This window comes from Podarcis pityusensis (assembly GCF_964106645.2).
Source record: "Podarcis pityusensis genome assembly, chromosome: W".
In the NCBI taxonomy this organism is placed as follows: domain Eukaryota; kingdom Metazoa; phylum Chordata; class Lepidosauria; order Squamata; family Lacertidae; genus Podarcis; species Podarcis pityusensis.
Window position 1 is genome coordinate 34,034,651 of NC_138045.1, and position 20,225 is coordinate 34,054,875.

Consider the following 20,225-nt stretch of genomic DNA (forward strand, 5'->3'; position numbering starts at 1 on the left):
TGCAGTTGGAGGAGAAGTAAAGTAACTACATCATGGCTCTGCAATTATTAAGCTGGAATTGTAATGGTTTGAACTCCCCTCAGAAAAGGAAATATGTGTTTCATTTATTAAAAAAGGAACAATTGGACTTGATTTGTTTACAGGAAACACATGTAACAAGGCTACACAGGAAAGTACTGATTAATAAAAGGCTGGGTCAGGAGTTCATTTCTTCGGACAAGGTTAAAAAAAGAGGGGTAGTGATTTATGCAAAGGAGAGACTATTACCGAAATTTATCTTTAAAGATGACCAAGGAAGATTTGTGGCAATTGAAATTCAAACACAAGGAGAGAAATTTTTGATAGTAGGAGTTTATGCACCAAATGAGGGGAAATCTGAATTTTTTAAAAAGTTGCATGATACCTTGATGGACTATTTGGATTATAATGTGATTTTGATGGGAGACATGAATGGAGTGGTATCTACACACATGGATAAGGCACAAAGACAGGTAGTCACTAAGGACGGCAGACTACCAAAAACTTTTTTTGAGATGCCAGACAACTTGGACTTAGTTGATATTTGGAGAACAAAGAATCCCTTGGCCAGAGAGGGAACCTTCTTCTCTGAAGCCAAACTGACATGGACAAGAATTGACCAAATATGGGTAACTAGAGGAATGGCACCAAAGATAAGAAAAGTGGAAATCTGCCCAAAAACCTGCTCCGACCATAATGCTGTGAAGATGGAGATGAAACTAACACCAACTGGTTCCTTTAGATGGAGGATGAATGACACCTTATTCAGAGATGAAGAAGTGTGTAAAAAGGCCAAAAAAACCTTGAGAGACTATTTTGAGATAAATTTGAACACCAGTGTGGAAAAAAGAGTAATCTGGGACGCTAGCAAAGCTGTTATGAGAGGGTTCTTGATACAACAGAATGCATTAAAGAAGAGAACTCAAAATGAGAAGAAGGACAAAATCTTGGAGAAAATAAAAGAAGGTGAAAAGAAACTGAGAGCAAAACCTAAGTCGCAAGAGATTTTGAGAGAAATAAAATTATATCAAGTACAATATATGAAAATGATGAATCAGGAGGTAGAATGGAAAATTAAACAAATGATACAAGAAACATTTGAGTCGGCTAATAAATGTGGGAAATTGTTGGCTTGGCAAATGAAAAAAAGACAAAAATTAAATACAGTTACAAATCTAGAAGTGGAAGGAAGAAATATACAGAACCCAGCTGAGATTAGAAATTGTTTCCAGAGGTACTTTAAACAATTATATACACAAGGACCACAGAAAGAAATTGATTTAGATCGATTTTTGAAAACAAATGGATTACAAAAAATCTCTCAGGAAAGTAAATCAATGTTGAATTATAAAATAACTGAACAGGAGATAGAAGGTGCCATTCGGAATATGCAACTAGGTAAATGTCCAGGACCGGATGGACTGACCTCTAAATATTACAGATCCTTAAAAGAATGGTTGACTACATGGAATTGGCGTAAATGACTGGCAGAATCCGAGACCAGGGAGAAGAGTCGGTGGAAGAAGATTGGAAGAAATTTAAAGACTATTTACAGAAATATTGCAAAATTAATGAATGTTAGAATGATGTTAGAATGAAGTTAGGTGGTTTAAGCAGTAATGCTATAAAGGTGTATGAAAAAATGGATTGATAACAGGTGAAAATTCAAAGCTATAGTATATTAAGTTAAAGGATTAAGATAAAAAAAGGGGGGAAAGAAATTGCTGAATTAACTAACTGAACTGGAATACAAAAAAGGGAGGTATGAGGAGGTCAGGGAAACAAGGATATGAATGTAAGGTATGGAAAGATTGATGTATTTTTTTAAGTGTTTTTTTTTAATTCTTTTATTCTGTATTTTGTATTTTTCCTGTATTTTTACTTCTGTTTATTGTTTTTGGGTGTTTTTTTTTTTTTTTTTTTTGCATTTTAAAATTTTATTGATTTCCCATTATTTATACATTAGGGTTAGGGTTATCATTTGAAGAAAAAAAAAAGAAAGAAAAGGTAACAGTTGGTTTGATATCCTCTAGATGTTCTTGTAGTGGGCTCAAATCAGGTACAGGCAACGCTCCGTTTACACGGGGGTTGCGTTCCGAGGTACCGTGCGTTTAAATGAAATTGCGTATCTTGGGGACAGCATTGGAAAAGCCTGCAAACACCCTCTAAACTTCCGGAAACCCTTTTGAAAGGCCTTTTGAAAACCAGCAGCACTTGCCAGACTCCCTGCAAAACTCCTTGCTCCAACTCTCCACAGGCCTCAAAGGTCGGTGCAAAAGCTCCTGGGAGGGAGTCTAGATGCTGTTTCCATGCCACTTTGCCGCGTTTGTGCTCTTTGGGGGGACATTTTTGCCCCTTCAAGTGCCACTTCCAGCTTTGCGGCAGTGTGCATGTGCCTCGAACGCACGTAAATGGAGTTGCCTGTACTGGAAGGCACTTGTCAACGATCAGCAGGTGCTCCATGCAGTGGCAGCTGGTCCCTTAGGGCAAACCAGGCACTACCCCACCAACCTCACTTTCCTCTCAGGCAACCCGCACCTGCCTGCCTTCTTACTCAAATCCAGTCCAGGTGGTGGCTCTAGCTATCTGCTTTTTTCTCTTCCCTAGTCTCAACGTGGCCCTTGTAGAACTCAGCAGAGGAGAACGGAGACGAAACCAGAATTTGCCATCACAACTTGTAACTGATTTTGCTCTGCTTGACTCTAGGTCCGCTTGCGATTGGCAGCATGGGAGGCAGAAAGCCCAGTCTCATGATGCAGGCGCCAGCCCCCTCTGGCCCCAAGAGCCAGTTTTCTCCTTGTCTCTGTGCTCAGCAACTGCTGCACAGGCTATGCCACTCTGGCTTACTCTTACCACCTGAGCACTGGCATTTGGGAAGCAGTAGTGGCTGCTTTGGGGTGGCTCAGGGAAATGTCACTCCTCTCGAAATCAGATATACTTGGGTGTATTATCATAGCCACAAGGAGACAGTTGTTGTTGTTTAGTCGTTTAGTCGTGTCCGACTCTTCATGACCCCATGGACCAGAGCACGCCAGGTACTCCTGTCTTCCACTGCCTCCCGCAGTTTGGTCAAACTCATGCTGGTAGCTTCGAGAACACTATCCAACCATCTCGTCCTCTGTCGTCCCCTTCTCCTTGTGCCCTCCATCTTTCCCAACATCAGGGTCTTTTCCAGGGAGTCTTCTCTTCTCATGAGGTGGCCAAAGTATTGGAGCCTCAGCTTCAGAATCTGTCCTTCCAGTGAGCACTCAGGGCTGATTTCCTTAAGAATGGATAGGTTTGATCTTCTTGCAGTCCATGGGACTCTCAAGAGTCTCCTCTAGCACCATAATTCAAAAGCATCAATTCTTCGGTGGTCAGCCTTCTTTATGGTCCAGCTTTCACTTCCATACATCACTACTGGGAAAACCATAGCTTTTACTATACGGACCTTTGTTGGCAAAGTGATGTCTCTACTTTTTAAGATGCTGTCTAGGTTTGTCATTGCTTTTCTCCCAAGAAGCAGGCGTCTTTTAATTTCGTGGCTGCTGTCACCATCTGCAGTGATCATGGAGCCCAAGAAAGTAAAATCTCTCACTGCCTCCATTTCTTTCCCTTCTATTTGCCAGGAGGTGATGGGACCAGTGGCCATGATCTTCGTTTTTTTGATATTGAGTTTCAGACCATATTTTGTGCTCTCCTCTTTCACCCTAAATAAAAGGTTCTTTAATTCCTCCTCACTTTCTGCCATCAAGGTTGTGTCATCTGCATATCTGAGGTTGTTGATATTTCTTCCGGCAGTCTTAATTCCGGCTAGGGATTCATCAAGAAGACAGTGGTGACTGTTAATTTGGACAGCTGTAGACATTTAGAATCATGGAGGATAGGTTTATCAGTGGCTACCGGTCAGGGCTATTTATTGCCACTATTATCATAAACCACATGCTTTTGATTACTAGTTTCTGGGGAACATGATGGACAGAGTGTTATTGTCCGCGTGTCCCTGTGGACTCCCAAGGGCATGTTGTTGGCCATTGTGGGAACAAAATGCTGATCTAACCTAGCAAGGCTTCTGTGTTCTTTAGCATGCATCAGCTACTCTTGCACTAAGACTCTGATACAGTATGTGTCATTCCCCACACCAATACACACACACTCTCTCTCTCTCAAGACAGGGGCGGGGAGTATTGGCGGGGGGTGGGGGTGGGGATGAATTGGGTCCTAATCAACAGCTTCCCTGGGGATGAGAGGAAGTGGAGTTGGAATCAAATTCTCCATCCTTGCCAACTCCTTTTAGTGATGGGCTGCTTGCCATTGCTGTGCTCCTAAAGCTCTCTTGCTCCCCCCTCCTCTCTTTCTCTTTCTCTTGAATGTGGTAGCTTGAGATAGAACTAACCACCCTGAACATTTCTGGAGAGGAAGATGGGAAGGAGGCAGGAGGCATGGTTCACCAGCTGCTGTGTGCTGCATTGCCCAGACAAAGTGGTGGGCTGGGGCTCCAGCTGTTGCTCAGTTTCTACCACTGCCTCTGCAACGTGCTCTAGACAAGGGGTGGTGAACATGTGACCCCATCATCTCATCATGCTGGCTGGGGCTGCAGCCCATCAACCTATGAAGGCCCACCCATGTTCTGTTGCTGTTTTTGTTACTTATTTCCTGCCCTTCACCCTAAGGTCCCAGGGCAGGTTCCAGCAATTTAAATAAAATGTTAGCCAAACCTCATGTCCACAGCTGCATATTCAGTAAGCTTTTGGGTGAACTGCACATCCGGAGTGGGAGGATTACTAGCTGCATATTAATAGGGGGAGGGGGAGCTTGGATTTGGCATGCGAACAATTTGTTTTTTGTTTTCCCACTTGAGATGCTTGTTGTGGCTAGGGCCAGGTGATATGTTAATTTATATATATTTTCAAATCAGCTTGAAGTCTATATAGTGATACTGGTTGCATAATTTCTGACCTGGCAATATATTGCGAATCATGATGTGTGTGTGTACTATGCAAAAAAAAAAAAAAAATGTGGGGGGAAACTGTGAAGCCAGACAATGCTTCTCTAGATTCCTGCAGCCCCTGTGGACTCTGCCGGTTCAGCTTTCCCCTGCCCTCCTGCAGGGGGCAGCAAATCACAAGAGAGCAGGCACCAGCAAAAATCACAATGCGGGGAAAACCGTGAAGCCAGCCAATGCCTCTACATAGCTCCATCTTATTTCAGACATCGTGATATATTGGTGTATTGCAATGTTTAGCTAGTGATATATCACAGTGTTGAAAGCCAGATATCGCCCAGCCCTAGTTGTGGCCTCAGAGGGCAAGACTTGTCCACCCAGCTGGAGCAAGGAAAGAATGCATATAGGCACACATTCTGTCAGGCTCTCATGCCAGTCCCGCTTGTCATTGGACCTCCAGGAGAAGCAGTTTCTGGATATCGTACCCCAGGATGGTGATGACTCGGAGCCAGAATCTAGTACTAAAAGGGTTTTGGAACTAATTCAAGAATTTGGTCAGGTAGCAGGATTTAAACTGAATAAGTTAAAAACAAAGGTCTTAGAGAAAAATTTAACTGTGATTGAGAGAGAGAGGTTTCAGAATGAGACAGGTTTAACAGTGGTTAAGAAAGTGAAATACCTGGGGATTAACATGACAGCTAAAAATGGGAATCTATTTAAAGACAATTATGAAAAATGTTGGGCTGAAGTGAAAAAAGATTTAGAAATTTGGTCAAATTTGAAGCTTTCACTGCTAGGCCGTATTGCTGCGGTAAAAATGAATGTATTGCCTAGAATGTTGTTTTTGTTTCAAACATTGCAAATTTTGGACAAAATGGATTGCTTCAAGAAGTGGCAGAGAGATATCTCTAGATTTGTCTGGTAGGGCAAGAAGCCCAGAATAAAATTTAAAATATTAATGGATGCAAAGGAAAGAGGTGGATTTGCCCTGCTACACCTTAAACTTTACTATGAATCAGCAGCTTTTTGCTGGCTGAAAGAATGGCTGCTTCTTGAAAACACAGACATTTTGGACTTAGAAGGTTTCAATAATGTATTTGGATGGCATGCATATTTGTGGTATGATAAGGTCAAAGCACATAAAGCATTTAAGAATCATATTGTCAGGAAAGCATTGTTTAATGTCTGGATAAGATATAAGGATTTATTGGAAAATAAAACCCCAAGGTGGTTGTCACCGATGGAAGCGAAAGCACAGAAAAAGCTCAATATGGAGGCCAAATAGCCGAAATATCGGGAAATTCTGGAACAAGAGGGAGATAGATTGAAACTGCAGAGTTTTGAGAAACTGAAAAACAAAGTGCGAGATTGGCTTCATTATTATCAGATAATGGAGGCATACAATTTGGACAAGAAAATTGGCTTCCAGGTGGAAAAATCAAAATTAGAAACAGAACTGTTAGAACCCAAAACTAAGATTTTGTCAAAGATGTATAACTTGCTGTTGAAATGGAATACTCAGGATGAAACGGTGAAATCTGCTATGATTAAATGGGCACAAGATGTTGGACATAACATAATGATGGCTGACTGGGAACAGTTATGGACCACAGGTATGAAGTTTACGGCATGCAATGCCTTAAGAGAGAATATTATGAAAATGATATACACATGGTACATGACCCCAGTCAAAATTGCAAAAATCTATCATTTGCCCGATAATAAATGTTGGAAATGTAAAGAAACTGAAGGTACATTCTTTCACCTTTGGTGGACGTGCCCAAGGATTAAGGCTTTCTGGGAGATGATCTATAATGAATTGAAAAAGGTATTTAAATATACCTTCTTGAAGAAACCAGAGGCCTTTCTCCTGGGCATAGTCGGCCAATTGGTGCTAAAGAAGGATAGAACTTTCTTTATGTATGCCACAACAGCAGCAAGAATACTTATTGCAAAGTATTGGAAGACACAAGATCTACCCACTCTGGAAGAATGGCAGATGAAGGTGATGGACTACATGGAACTGGCGGAAATGACTGGCAGAATCTGAGACCAGGGAGAAGAGTCGATGGAAGAAGATTGGAAGAAATTTAAAGATTATTTACAGAAATATTGCAAAATTAATGAATGTTAGAATGATGTCAGAATGAAGTTAAGTGGTTTTAGCAGCAATGTCATAAAGGTGTATGTAAAAATGGATTGTTAATAGGTGAGAATCTAAAGCTATAATATATTCAGTTAAAGGACTAAGACAAAAACAAAGAGGGAAAGGAATTGCTGAATTAACCAATTGAACTGGAATACAAAAAAGGGAGGTGAGAGGAGGTCAGGGAAGCAAGGAAATGAAATGTAAGATACGGAAGTATTAATTTGTTTTTAAGTGTTTTTTTATTTTTATTTTCTGTACTTTGTATTTTGTATGTTTTTCTCTTTTTTATTTTTTCCCTTGTTTCTTTTCTCTTTAACTATGTAATTTTTTGTTTCTGAAATTTTAATAAATATCATTTTTTTTTAAAAAAAAAAAAGATGGTGATGACTCCACTGAGCGGCCTTTGCACATACCCAAGGAGATCTGGCTTTTGGTGGACCACCTCTTCAAGAATGCCTGCCACCAGGTGAGCTGAGGGGGACTGTACCATTTAAAGGATGGGTGTTGGCCGGAATCCAGTACCAGTTTTGGGGTGTGCAGGTTCCAAATGTCACAATTTATTTATATCTTAGCTACCAACTCACTCTTACAAACTCCTGCTGTGAGTATAGTGGCACCTTGGTGGAGCGGCAGCGGGTGGGACATCCAGCATACGGTCTTCCTTAGAGCGGCTCAGAAGAACCCAAGTGTTCACAACCATTGTCTGTCTCTCCCTAGCAAAGCGGCTCTCTGAGACTCGCCACTAGAAGAAGCGGGGAATGATTTCACTCTCCCATTGCCCAAAATCATGAGAGGGGTAGTAGGAATGCTACTGTGGAAAGCGGGCGGGATACAATTCTCAGCCCTTGTGCCAGCTCTCTTGGTGATGGGCTTCTCTCCATTGTGGCATTCCTCGACCTCACATTATGCACCCCAGGGCTGGATTGTTCTTCATGCTATCCAGGATGTACCTCATCCCTTCCTAACGCATGGGTGATACTCTGCTTCAGGAGGACCTCTTCCAGACCCCGGGCACGCAGGATGAGCTGCAGGAGATAACTGAGTGCCTGGACACCAGCATTCCCGAGACAATCCGTATCCTCTTTGGGGGACATTGTTGGGGAGCAGGGCTGCTTGGTGGTTTTGTTTAGCTCTTGGCTGGAGTGGACCTCACTTTTATATACGTGGTGGCTTAGGTTCCTAGGCCACCCCATCCTTAAGGCTCTGGGACACATCAAAATGAAATGCCCACAGTAAAGTCCAGTCATGCATCCAAACAGCTTCACAGCTTTAACCCCCATTTGAAAACATCAGCCTGGCTAGATAGAGCAGAGGTGGGGAATCTTGACAGGCCCGCAGGCCCCACATCTAGCATCATACGTGGTATCAGGTGTGGAGACAGGTAAAGACATGGCTGCAAAGGAGCTTCAAGGGTGCATTCAATTATTCTTTGGCAAGCAGGGTTTGTTGACCGCACTTTTGGAGTTGACCACCAGTATTTGTTGTTTGGATTGAAACCATGCCTGCAGAAGGACATTTCCTCGGCAGATCAGCTTTGCAGGCAGCTTTGTCAAGAGGGGAGGTGTGGGATAATTACAGTGGGGTGGCTCAGTTGGTAGAGCGTGACACTCTTAATCTCAGGGCTGTGGGTTCAAGGTCTACCTTGCGCCAAAAGGGGGAACTTGCAAGGTGGGCCCAGATGTATAAGGACAAAGCTTCTTGCTTTGGACCAGCCTGGGAAGGAGGCAGGGTGCAGGTAACAGGACAGAACACTTTCCTTGCCAGGCTGTCAATAGCTGGCAGTAACCACTTGGTGGCCGAAGCTCTGCTCATCTTCCTGGAGGCAGTGCCAGAACCAGTCATTTGCTATGAACTGTATCAGCGCTACCTTGAGTGCTCACATGACAGCCACCTCTGTCGCCAGGTCGGCCCCAGAGCCCCATCTCTTCCTGGCTGGTCTGTGGTGTGTACAGAAGCATAGAATCAGAAGGGATTTCCAAAGTCATCTAGTCCAAATGTTGCCGCGAGTAACAGGAAATCCACTAAAACATCCCTGAAAGCCAGTAAACCAGCACACTTGCAGGAGGGTTAGTCTGGTCTGGGAAGCCTTGTTAACTGCAGAGGTTGCTGATGTCTCCTTTGATAACCATCCCTCTCGGTTGTGGAGGGGGGTGGGGTGCGCACATGTTGCCTTTTTGCTTTCTGACCAGGAGTTGTAACAATAGCCCACCTGTTTCAGTGAACCTCGCTTGAATTTCCAACCCAGGAAGCGGCCATATACTGGGCCATCTAGCTCAGTATTGTCGAAATTGACAAGCAGTGGCTCTCCAGGATTTCAGACAAGGCATGTTCCCTACCCTCCTGGGAGATGCTGGGGGTGGAGCCTGAGACTTTCTGCATGAAAAGCAGAGCAATGGCCCTTCCCCCAAGATATCTCAGTTGGTAGAGCATAAGACTCTTCATCTCAGTGTCCTGAGTTCGAGCCCCACCTTAGGCATTGCAGGGGGTTCGATTAGTTAACCCTCGTGGTCCCTTCCGACTCTACAGTTGTATTATTCCCCAAAGTTCCCAGCAGAGTTCTAGTCCGGTTACCATTTTAGAAATTATTTTTTTTATGCCAGGTCTAAACCTGCAAACATAAAAAGTACACTGTGCTAGTGATCCATGCCCCTCCTCTAGCAAAGCTCTGCATTGAAACTCCAAACTGCCCCTCCCTGTCTTGCAGGTGATCTGCCAGTTGCCGCGGTCGCACCAGAACGTGTTCCGCTTCGTGATGGCTTTCCTGCGGGAGCTGCTGAAATACTCTGAGAGCAACAACGTCAGTGCCAACATGCTAGGTAAGGCCTGCCTGTCCTGGCTGGGAGCTGGCCTTCCTCCTGCTCCCGCCTCCTCTCATGCAAATGTTTTCATTTCCCTGCAGCCACCCTCTTCGCCAGCCTCCTGCTACGGCCTCTGCCCAACGTTCTGTCGAAGCAGAGCCCACAGGAGCGTCAGCATGCCATCGGCTTCCTCCTGGGCTTCCTGCTGGGGGCGGATGACTACGAAAGGTGCCAAGTGTGACTGGAGACGAAGTTGGGAGGGAAGAGGCAAGGCCCAGCCTCTGTTCTCTGGTGCCTGCCTGTGAGGGTGCTGATAAGCTAGTAAAGCAACATTCCGGGCTTCGCGCCATCTCTTCACAAGATTTATTGTTCAGCTTCAAAGCCATTTACGAGAGATCAAACACATACATCCATACTCAGCTATCCAGATGAGTCATCTGACTTTCGTCTGTGACGCTGCCAACAAGCCCATTCCCGGAAATGATGCTTCCTTTTCATTTTGCCCTGTGAATGGCTGGGTCCTGCTTTAGGCTCCCCCAAGCCAGTTTCCCCCTCTGACGAGGAAGAGACGCTGCTGAATGCCGGCTTGGGCTCTCTATATTTGTCTCCCTCCCTCATGGTTTCCCCTGCAGCCTCCAATTCCCTGACATCCACCCCCTCCTCAAAGGCCCCTCCCCGTTCGGGAGAACCAACCTTACCCCATTCTCCCTCCTCTGGAGTGGTGGGGGTGAAACCTGGAAAACTCTCCTCCTCATCATCCGTGGCCTCAAAAACCTCCCGCAAACCCGCAGTTCCTCTGGTTCCCCAATAAACGCTTTCCTCGTCTTCCTCCTCCTCTTCCGACGGTAGGAATCCCTAGAACTCCACTTCATCATCCGTCGGCCCGAACACCTGTTGGACAAACCTACCCCTGGGCTTGGGTTTGTCAGGGAAGAAATTGTGGAACTCCTCCACTAACCCCTCGTCAGCAAAGCAACCCTCCGGTACCCAGGTATTCTCTGAGCTAGGGGCCCCTTCCCACGCCACCAGATACTCTAACTGTTCCCCACTCCACCGAGAATCCAGTATTTCCGTAACCTCGTTGCACTGCTCCCTCTACTCCATTTCGGGTGGTGGGAATTCCCCATCCCCACTACCCTGTCTCATTCCCCCTTCCCTGTAGGGGGACAGCAGCGACCTGTGAAATACCAGATGTATCCTCATGCTCTCTGGCAGCCTCAGTTTAAATGCTACCGGATTGACCTGCTGGGTCACCTCAAACGGCCCCATGTTGCGTTTGCAAAGTAAAGGAAGGACTGGACCCTGATTAAAAAACAAGACACAAGGCTTTGACCAGCAAGGCTCTCGGAGAAAGTGCATAAACCACACCCCTCGCCAGGCCATTTTATTAGCAAAAGAATCTTTTACACAGTGCTCGTAAGAACCAATCATATTTCCTCTGAGCATTTCATCAAACCCCACGTGGGGAAAAAGTTACACTACAACACTAATTAGCATGCATATATTTTGGGGTAAATATGTTGAGAACTACAAAGAGGTAGTAAATAACATGAGAACTACAAAGGGGTGCATCTGGCAACCCCAGAGCTGAGAAATAACCATGATAAGAAGGATGGCCAGAAAGACCAGACCACTATCACCTTCATGTGAGATCTGTTTCCTGGCTCCAAGATTAAGAAACTACATCAAAGAACTTGCCCACTATCTTTTTATGGCACAGGATGCCTGCCTGGCGAAGCAACTGCTGTGTACGTGACATGTGGAGAAGAGAGGAATGGGCAGTAGAGTCAAAAGGCCATGAATGTAGAATCTTATGGGATTTAATCAGAAATTATCATCAATATATCAAACCCAGTCAACACAATGCTTTCATCGTGGACACGATGGCTTGATGTATATTTTATAATTCCTCATGGTAATCCCATGTGATCCCTACAACCCCACCCTCCTAGGTTTGAGCTTCTTACAACCTCCTCTCCAGGGCAACCCTTGTGTAGACAACTACACCCTGTCTCCCACCCGGATGACTTCTCCTGGTTGTTGATGCTTGTCGGCCTCCCTCTTGTAGACCTCCTTAGCCCTGTCCAAGTTCAATTGAAGTTATAAGTGGATCGCCTCCATTTCCTCCGCAAAACGTTCTGCCGCAGGCACACTCGACGACTCCTCTCCCCTCCCCGGGAAAGCTCTCGGATGACGCCCGTGGTTGGCAAAGAATGGAGTCATACCTGTGGACACATTCTCTGCGTTGTTGTATGCAAGCTCTGCTAGAGCTAGTTTATCCACCCAGTCGTTTTGTCTCTGACTGACATAACATCGCAAATACTGTTGCAAAACAGCGTTTGCCCTCTCCGCCTGCCCATTGCTCTCAGGATGTCTCGCCGTGGTGAAACTCACCTCTACTTGCAACAAATTCATGAGCTTGCGCCAGAAACGTGAGGTAAACTGAGTTCCCCTGTCTGAGACCACCCTTGCAGGTACCCCATGTAACCTAAACACATGCTCAACAAACAGCTTTGCTGTTTCTTCCGCCGTCACGGCTTGCGAGCAAGCCACAAAATGGCACATTTTGGTTAGTAGGTCTACCACCACCATGATTGCTGTTTTACCCTTTGACTTGGGCAGATCTGTGATGAAGTCCACCGCAACCACCTCCCATGGCTTTCCTGGTGTGGGCAAAGGTTCCAGCAAACCTGCCGGTGCCGCCCTTTCCCCTTTGGCCCTTTGGCAAGTGTCACCCCCTGGTCAGGGACAGAGGGTGGCACTTGGGGGGGGGGATTGTCATCGCGCCACTCCTTGGTGTGTGGAGTACCTCAGGGTGCGATACTCTCCCCGATGCTTTTCAACATCTTTATGCGCCCCCTCGCCCAGCTTGTCCGGAGTTTTGGGCTGGGTTGCCATCAGTATGCTGATGACACCCAACTCTATCTGTTGATGGATGGCCATCCTGACTCGGCCCTAGACACACTGACCAGATGTTTGGAATCTGTGGCTGGATGGTTACGTGGGAGCCGGTTGAAGCTAAATTCTTCGAAGACAGAGGTCCTGTGGCTGGGACTGGACGATATGGGATTGGGGGGCAACTCCCATCTCTTGCAGGGGCGCAATTAGTGCCAGCACCGTCCGTTAAGAGTTTGGGTGTAATCTTCGACACCTCCCTTTCCATGGAGGCGCAGATTGCAGCTACAACAAAGGCGGCATTTTTCCATCTCCGCCAAGCTAAGCAGTTGGCTCCTTACCTCTCTCGCCCTGACCTAGCCACTGTGATCCACGTGACGGTCACCTCCAGACTGGATTATTGTAACTCGCTCTACGTGGGGCTGCCCTTGAGACTGACCCAGAAACTCCAGCGGGTGCAGAATGCTGCAGCGAGACTCCTTACGGGGTCTTCACTGCGAGATCACATTCACCCGGTGCTATACCAGCTGCACTGGCTCCCGGTGGAGTACAGGATCAGGTTTAAGGTGCTGGTTTTAACCTTTAAAGCCCTATACGGCCTAGGACCCTCGTACCTACGGGACCGCCTCTCCTGGTATGCCCCACAGAGAAACTTACGGTCTTCAAATAAAAACATCTTGAAGGTCCCAGGCCACAGAGAAGTTAGGCTGGCCTCAACTAGAGCCAGGGCTTTTTCGGCTGTGGCTCCGATCTGGTGGAACACTCTGTCACAAGAGACCAGGGCCCTGCGGGACTTGACATCTTTCCGCAGGGCCTGCAAGACAGAGCTGTTCCACCAGGCCTTTGGCCAGGGCACAGCCTGACTCCCTCCCTCAGCAATCTTCGCGGAGCTCTGGCCCAATGGTTGCCAGTGGCTTGAATTAATTAATTTTATAATGAATGATTTTAGAGTGTTGTTTGTGCTGTACTTTTGTACTGTTTTATTGTTGTTAGCCACCCTGAGCCCGGCTTCGGCTGGGGAGGGCGGGATATAAATAATTATTATTATTATTATTATTATTATTATTATTATTATTATTATTTACATCCTCCCTCACCTTGGGCCACCAGAATTCTCTGGTAACTAGCAACATGGTTTTGTGCTGCCCAAAATGCCCCGTCGTGGAGCTGTTTAAGGATCCTGCTTCTGAGGGTTTCACCTGGGACATACAAAGCTCCCCTATAGTACAGGAGTCCCCCTTTCACCTCGAAACCCCCCTCAACACCCCCTTTTTGCCTTAAATCCTCCATCTTTTGCCTTGCAAAGTCATCCTCTCTGAGCAGCCTCACCAGTTCATCATCTTTCACCAACGCCCCCCCCCCCATGTCCACTGTGTTTCTGGGAACATTAATTTAGCGACCGGCGGTCCTTGCTCTCCCAGGTACTCCAGTTTGCGGGACAGCGCATCCGCCCTCGCATTCTGTTCCCCTGGCACGTATTCAATTTTAAAGTTAAAGTTGGCAAAAAACCTCCGCCCAGCGTATCTGCCTCTGGCACAGCACCCGCGCCTTGCGCCAGTACTCCAAGTTCTTGTGGTCCGTGCACACCAAAATTTGGTGCCTCGCCCCAATCAGGAAATGCCGCCATTGCTTGAATGCTGCGACAATCGCAAGCAATTCTTTATCGTAGATTGTGTAGTTCTGCTCCGGCTTTTTCAATTTCCGCGAAAAAAAAGCACATGGCCGCCACTCCCTCTTTTCATCCAGCTGCAGCAACACGGCCCCTATCGCCCGGTCCGAAGCATCCGTCTCCACTCGCAGCGGCCGCTCTGGATTGACGTGCAGCAGCTGTTCCTCAGACGCAAACGCCCTCTTAAGCTCCTCGAAACCCCTCTGCGCCTCCTCCGTCCACACAAACTTATTCTTGACACTAAGACAGTCTGTTATGGGTGCCGTCAGTTTTGCGAAGCCCTTGATGAATTTTCTGTAAAAATTGCTGAACCCCAGGAAGCGTTGGACGTCCTTCCGGTTCTTTGGGCTCTTCCATTCGACCACCGCCTTGACCTTCTCCGGATCCATGGCCACCCCCTTGTCTGACAGCCTGTAACCCAGGAAATCCACCTCTTTCGCGTGGAACAGACACTTCTCCAACTTCACCCACAAATGGTGCTCCTTGAGTCTACTCAGAACTTGACGTATGTCTTCTACATGCTGTTTCTCGTTGTCTGAGTACACTAGCAAATCGTCCAAAAAGCAAACACAGTTACGGTACAGCAACGGCCCAAGCACGTGATGCATGAAGGCTTGGAAACAGTGACTTCCCGACTGCAAACCGAAAGGCATGACGAGATACTCAAACGCCCCCAGTTGTGTGAACATGGTGGTCTTCCATTCGTCTCCCTCTCGTACTCTGATGAGGTTGTAGGCCCCCCGGAGGTCCAACTTGGTGAAAATTTTCCCCTTCCGCACCCTGGCTAACACATCGTCGATCCGGGGCATCAAGAAGGCCACAGGTTCCGTCAGGCCGTTTAGGACCCTGTAATCTACGACCAATCTTTTCTCATTAGTCCCCTTCTTGTCCACGAAGAACACAGGGCTCCCTCCTGCCGCTTTGGATTCCCTGATGAATCCTCTCTTTAGATTTTTCTCTATAAAGTCCTTCAGGTCCTTGATCTCTCCCTCCGACATGGAGTAGAGCTTCCCCACTGGCAACGTGGCCCCCAGGACCAGGTTGATCTGGCAGTCATATGGTCGATGCGGTGGCAACGTGTCAGCCTCTTTCTTGCTGAACACCTCCTGCAGATCCCCATAACACGGAGGAATCTCAGTTGTCCCTGCCTTGCATGCTGCTGCCCTCCTAGCCTCTGCTGGTCACGGTTGCTCTAGGCCCAGACAGTTCTCCATGCAGTGCGTCAAACCGAACGTCAGAGATCGTTGATGCCAGGAAACCACCGGATCGTGCAGAGCCAACCAGCTCATGCCCAGTATGATAGGCGGACATGCCAACGAGGCCACATGAAAGGCGTTGACCTCAGAGTGGGTGGACACCCGCATCCTCATGGGAGGCGTTTGATGGGTCACTTCACCCCCCAACAGCTCTCTGCCATCAATGGTGGTGACTTGCAACGGAAAGTCCAAAGGCCTCAGGTTCAGTTGGTGCTGCGCTGCAAACTCTTTGCTGAAAAATGACGCGGATGCTCCTGAATCCACCAAGGCAAACTCCTCCACTGCGTGGCTGTTTGGGAGTTCCAGCACCACCTTCAGTACTATGCTTGTTTTGGAGTGTCCGAGCCGAGGGCTTTCACTGTTGCTCCAGCCTGGCTGTTGCCCCGGTTCACCACCAGCCAGGCTTCCCCGTTTCCCGAAGTCTGGGGTGCTTCTGCCTCTGCCTGTTGAGTGGCCCCAACCATTCCCTGCCAGTTACGACGTTCCGGACACACTCTGGCAAAGTGCCCGGCTTTCTGACACAAAAAACATTTCTTGGCTGCTTGCCAGTCATTTTTCTCTTTTCCACCCGGCTGTTGGGCTTTTGAACTTTCCCGCGTGCGGACTGCGTCTGTTTCCATGGGCTCCTGCAGTTGCTGACCTTCAGAAGCAGCTGCCGGCATTTCAGGAATGTGGTTACCATGGAAACTCCAGCCCTTGCCCTGCTTCCTCTCCTGCAGTCTGGCTTCCTGCCTCAGCCCCACCGCTAGTGCAGCCTTCATTAACTCATCCATATCTTTGGGTCGGGGACCTCTAGCAAGCTCATCCTTAACTTCCGCGTTCAATCCATGCTTAAACAAAGCTTGCACAGGCTCTGATTGCAAGTCCTATTCCAGTTTGTGCACAAACATCGCAAATTCTGACCAGTAGCTCCTTACTGTAGTTCTGCCTTGCTTCAACTCCAAAAGCTCCTCCTGCATCTTGTCAATGTAACTTTGATCTGAGTACATAAAGTCCTTCGCTTGCCAAAACTTGGGCAAACTTCTGAGAGCTTCAGGATTAGAGGCAATTAACGGCCTCACCCAACTCTTGACACTTCCTGACAGGTGGCTAATTAGGTAGGAAACTTTCTGGGCATCGTTAGGGAATTGAGCACTCTCAAGCTCCAGAAAATATTGAATTTCCATCTTAAAATCCAAATAACTTTCCGGGTCCCCATTAAACTGTTAGGATATTTCCATTCCACCTTAAAAAGGGGACAGGCTGTTGTGAGTCACAGCCTACGTATTTCCTGCTCACAGGAAGTTTCTGTTTTGTCTATTGCTTTCGTTTTTCTCTTTGTGCCTGAGACATCGAAGCAGGCAGTCATGTTTTTTTCTTTGTTCTGACCAACGCTGAATAAAGTTATAAATAATGCTCTCCTGAGTGCGCCTTTCGTTGTGCGAACTCTGCTGATAGAGCGTGCACGAGCTCTGGAATGTGGCAAGCTATTTCTGAGGCTTCGTGTCGCTAACTGACTGATACTGTATCTACGGGAGATTGGTGGATCGTCCGGAGGCGACGTGGAACCATGATGGCCTTTGTCTCCCTGGCAGTATCCCAATAACAGGTTTCGGGCCCAGATTCACGGCACTTACAGGAGAGTAAGACTGCGAGAGACTGTGAGAGGTATGTGGGGACAAGCAAATGCAAAGGCTTTTCTGTTGCCGCGGCAGAGTCTCTTTGATGTCCGGCTGACTTAATTGGCCTGGAAGCCGAGCCAGAGGCTTCGTGAATTATGAGTTGCTGAAATAAGAAGTTTTTTTTTTTTTTTAATAATTTTTTATTAAAGTTTTAAACAACAAAACAAGAAAAACAACACACACAAAAAACAATACAAAACTTAACAATAAAAACACAAAGCACAACAATTAAAAACAAACTCTCTTTTCCATTTCCAATTTTAAATTACTTATTTTCTAGACTTCCTCATACCTCCCTCTTTTGTATTCCAGTCCACATTATTTGTCCAGCAGTTTCTTTTCCACTTTTTTAATCCCAATCTTTAATTTAATAAAATGTTAAAATATATAACTTCAACTTTTTTTAAACCTAATCCTTGATCTTAATATCATATAACTTTAAAGTTTTCCCTTTTAAAATCAAATTTCCATTTCTTTAAACATCTTTAATCTTGATCTTTAATCTTAATCTATCCTTAACTTTAACCTGTGCAGCTGGAAACCACTTGTTTTCAGTCCAACATCACTCTAACATTCCTTAATTTTGCAGTGTTTCTGAAGATAGTCTTTGAATTTCTTCCAGTCTTCCTCCATCGACTCTTCTCCCTAGTCACGGATTCTACCAGTCATTTCAGCCAGTTCCATATAGTCCATAAGTTTCATCTGCCATTCCTCCAGCGTGGGAAGTTCTTGTGTCTTCCAATAATTTGCGATGAGTATTCTTGCTGCTGTTGTTGCATACATAAAGAAAGTTCTATCCTTTTTTAACACCATTTGGCCGACTATGCCCAGGAGAAAGGCCTCTGGTTTCTTAGGGAAGGTATACTTAAATACTTTTTTTAATTCATTATATATCATTTCCCAGAAAGCCTTAATCTTTGGGCACGTCCACCAAAGGTGAAAAAATATACCTTCAGTTTCTTTACATTTCCAACATTTGTTATCGGGCAAGTGATAAATTTTCGCAAGCTTGACTGGGGTTATGTACCACCTGTATATCATTTTCATAATATTCTCTCTTAAGGCATTACATGCCGTAAATTTCATACCTGTGGTCCATATCTGTTCCCAGTCAGCAAACATAATGTTATGTCCAACGTCCTGTGCCCATTTAATCATAGCCGATTTTACCGTTTCATCTTGAGTATTCCATTTCAGCAGCAAGTTATACATTCTTGACAAATTCTTAGTCTTGGGTTCTAACAATTCTGTTTCTAATTTGGATCTTTCCACCTGGAAGCCAATTTTCCTGTCCAATTTAAATACCTCCATTATTTGATAATAATGAAGCCAGTCTCGCACTTTGTTTTTTAGTTTTTCAAAACTCTGCAATTTCAGTCTATCTCCGTCTTGTTCCAAAATTTCCCAATATTTCGGCCATTTGACCTCCATATTGACCTTTTTCAAGGCTTTCGCTTCCATTGGTGACAGCCACCTTGGGGTTTTATTTTCTAGCAAATCCTTATATCTTATCCAAACATTAAGCAGCGCTTTCCTGACAATGTGGTTTTTAAATGCTTTATGTGCTTTGACCTTATCATACCATAAATATGCATGCCATCCAAATACATTATTAAAACCTTCTAGATCCAAAATGTCAGTGTTTTCAAGAAGTAGCCATTCTTTCAACCAGCAAAAAGCTGCTGATTCATAGTACAGTTTAAGGTCTGGCAGGGCAAATCCACCTCTTTCCTTTGCATCCGTTAGTATTTTAAATTTTATTCTGGGTTTCTTGCCCTGCCAGACAAATTTAGAAATATCTTTCTGTCACCTCTTGAAACAATCCATCTTGTCCACGATCTGCAAAGTTTGAAACGAAAACAACATTCTAGGCAATACATTCATCTTTATCGCAGCAATACGGCCTAGCAGTGAAAGCTTCAAATTTGACCAAATTTCTAAATCTTTTTTCACTTCTGACCAACATTTTTCGTAGTTATCTTTAAATAAATTCCCATTTTTTGCTGTCATGTTAATCCCCAAGTATTTAACTTTCCTCACCACTGTTAAACCTGTCTCATTCTGAAACCTCTCTCTTTCAAACGGTGTTAAATTTTTCTCTAGAACCTTGGTTTTTGACTTGTTCAATTTAAATCCTGCCACTTGACCAAATTCTTGAATCAGTTCTAAAACCCTTTTAGTACTAGATTCTGGCTCCTGTAACGTCAATACTAAGTCATCTGCAAATGCTCTCAATTTATAGTGTTTAATTCCGACCTGTGAGATAAGAAGTTTTTGAAGGCATAAAGGCTCACGGCTCAAGTAAAAGCCTGGAATGGAGTTTTTCCAAGCCTCTGAAGGCACTGAGTGCCCAAAGTTAAATCGGCACAATTATGAGACCTGGGCTGTGTGGTGTGAGAGTTTGCTTCAACAATTTGGAGTGTGGCATACTGTGTGTGAAGCCCCTCCAGTTCCTCTGACAGATAGATGGAGGGCCCAAGATTCAAGGGCCATAGACGTAATTGTCTTGTCCGTCTCTCTGGAGGAAATTGCTACGCTAGCTGGCAATGCGACAGCACGTCAGATGTGGAATGCTTTGAAAGTAGCCCATCTGCCGGTCATCCCAGCCCAGAGTTTGACTGCATTGGAGGTCCTGGCTGTTTCCCAGAATGTGAGTGAATGCAGGGATGCCAAGGGCACCGGTTGTAAGCTGCAGGGGGAGCTGACTGTGATGTCATCCCAGGCAGCATTCCAGCCTCCAGGGGGAGCCAAGGAGTCGGCAGCTGAGAGCTCTGTTTCTCATGGGAACCAAGGTCATCGTCTCCGCAGAGGCCGGAAGGCCAGAAGTAAACAGAGACAGATGCCTGCAGATGGCC

At 45.8% G+C, this 20,225-nt stretch overlaps 1 long non-coding RNA gene and 1 pseudogene across 2 annotated transcripts in view; one reads left to right on the forward strand and one right to left on the reverse strand.

Moving 5' to 3' along the window:
• Window positions 1-10,130, forward strand: part of LOC308467662 (inositol polyphosphate 5-phosphatase OCRL-like) — a 49,054-nt pseudogene extending 38,924 nt beyond the window's left edge. The window contains exons 15-20 of the transcript XR_013991571.1: window positions 5,403-5,436; window positions 7,469-7,557; window positions 8,081-8,165; window positions 8,867-8,994; window positions 9,796-9,907; window positions 9,991-10,130. The product of XR_013991571.1 is annotated as an inositol polyphosphate 5-phosphatase OCRL-like (transcript). The remainder of the gene's footprint in view (window positions 1-5,402; window positions 5,437-7,468; window positions 7,558-8,080; window positions 8,166-8,866; window positions 8,995-9,795; window positions 9,908-9,990) is intronic.
• The window catches only part of LOC308467808, a 921,448-nt gene that overhangs the window by 809,870 nt on the left and 91,353 nt on the right, over window positions 1-20,225 (reverse strand). The window lies entirely within an intron of this gene.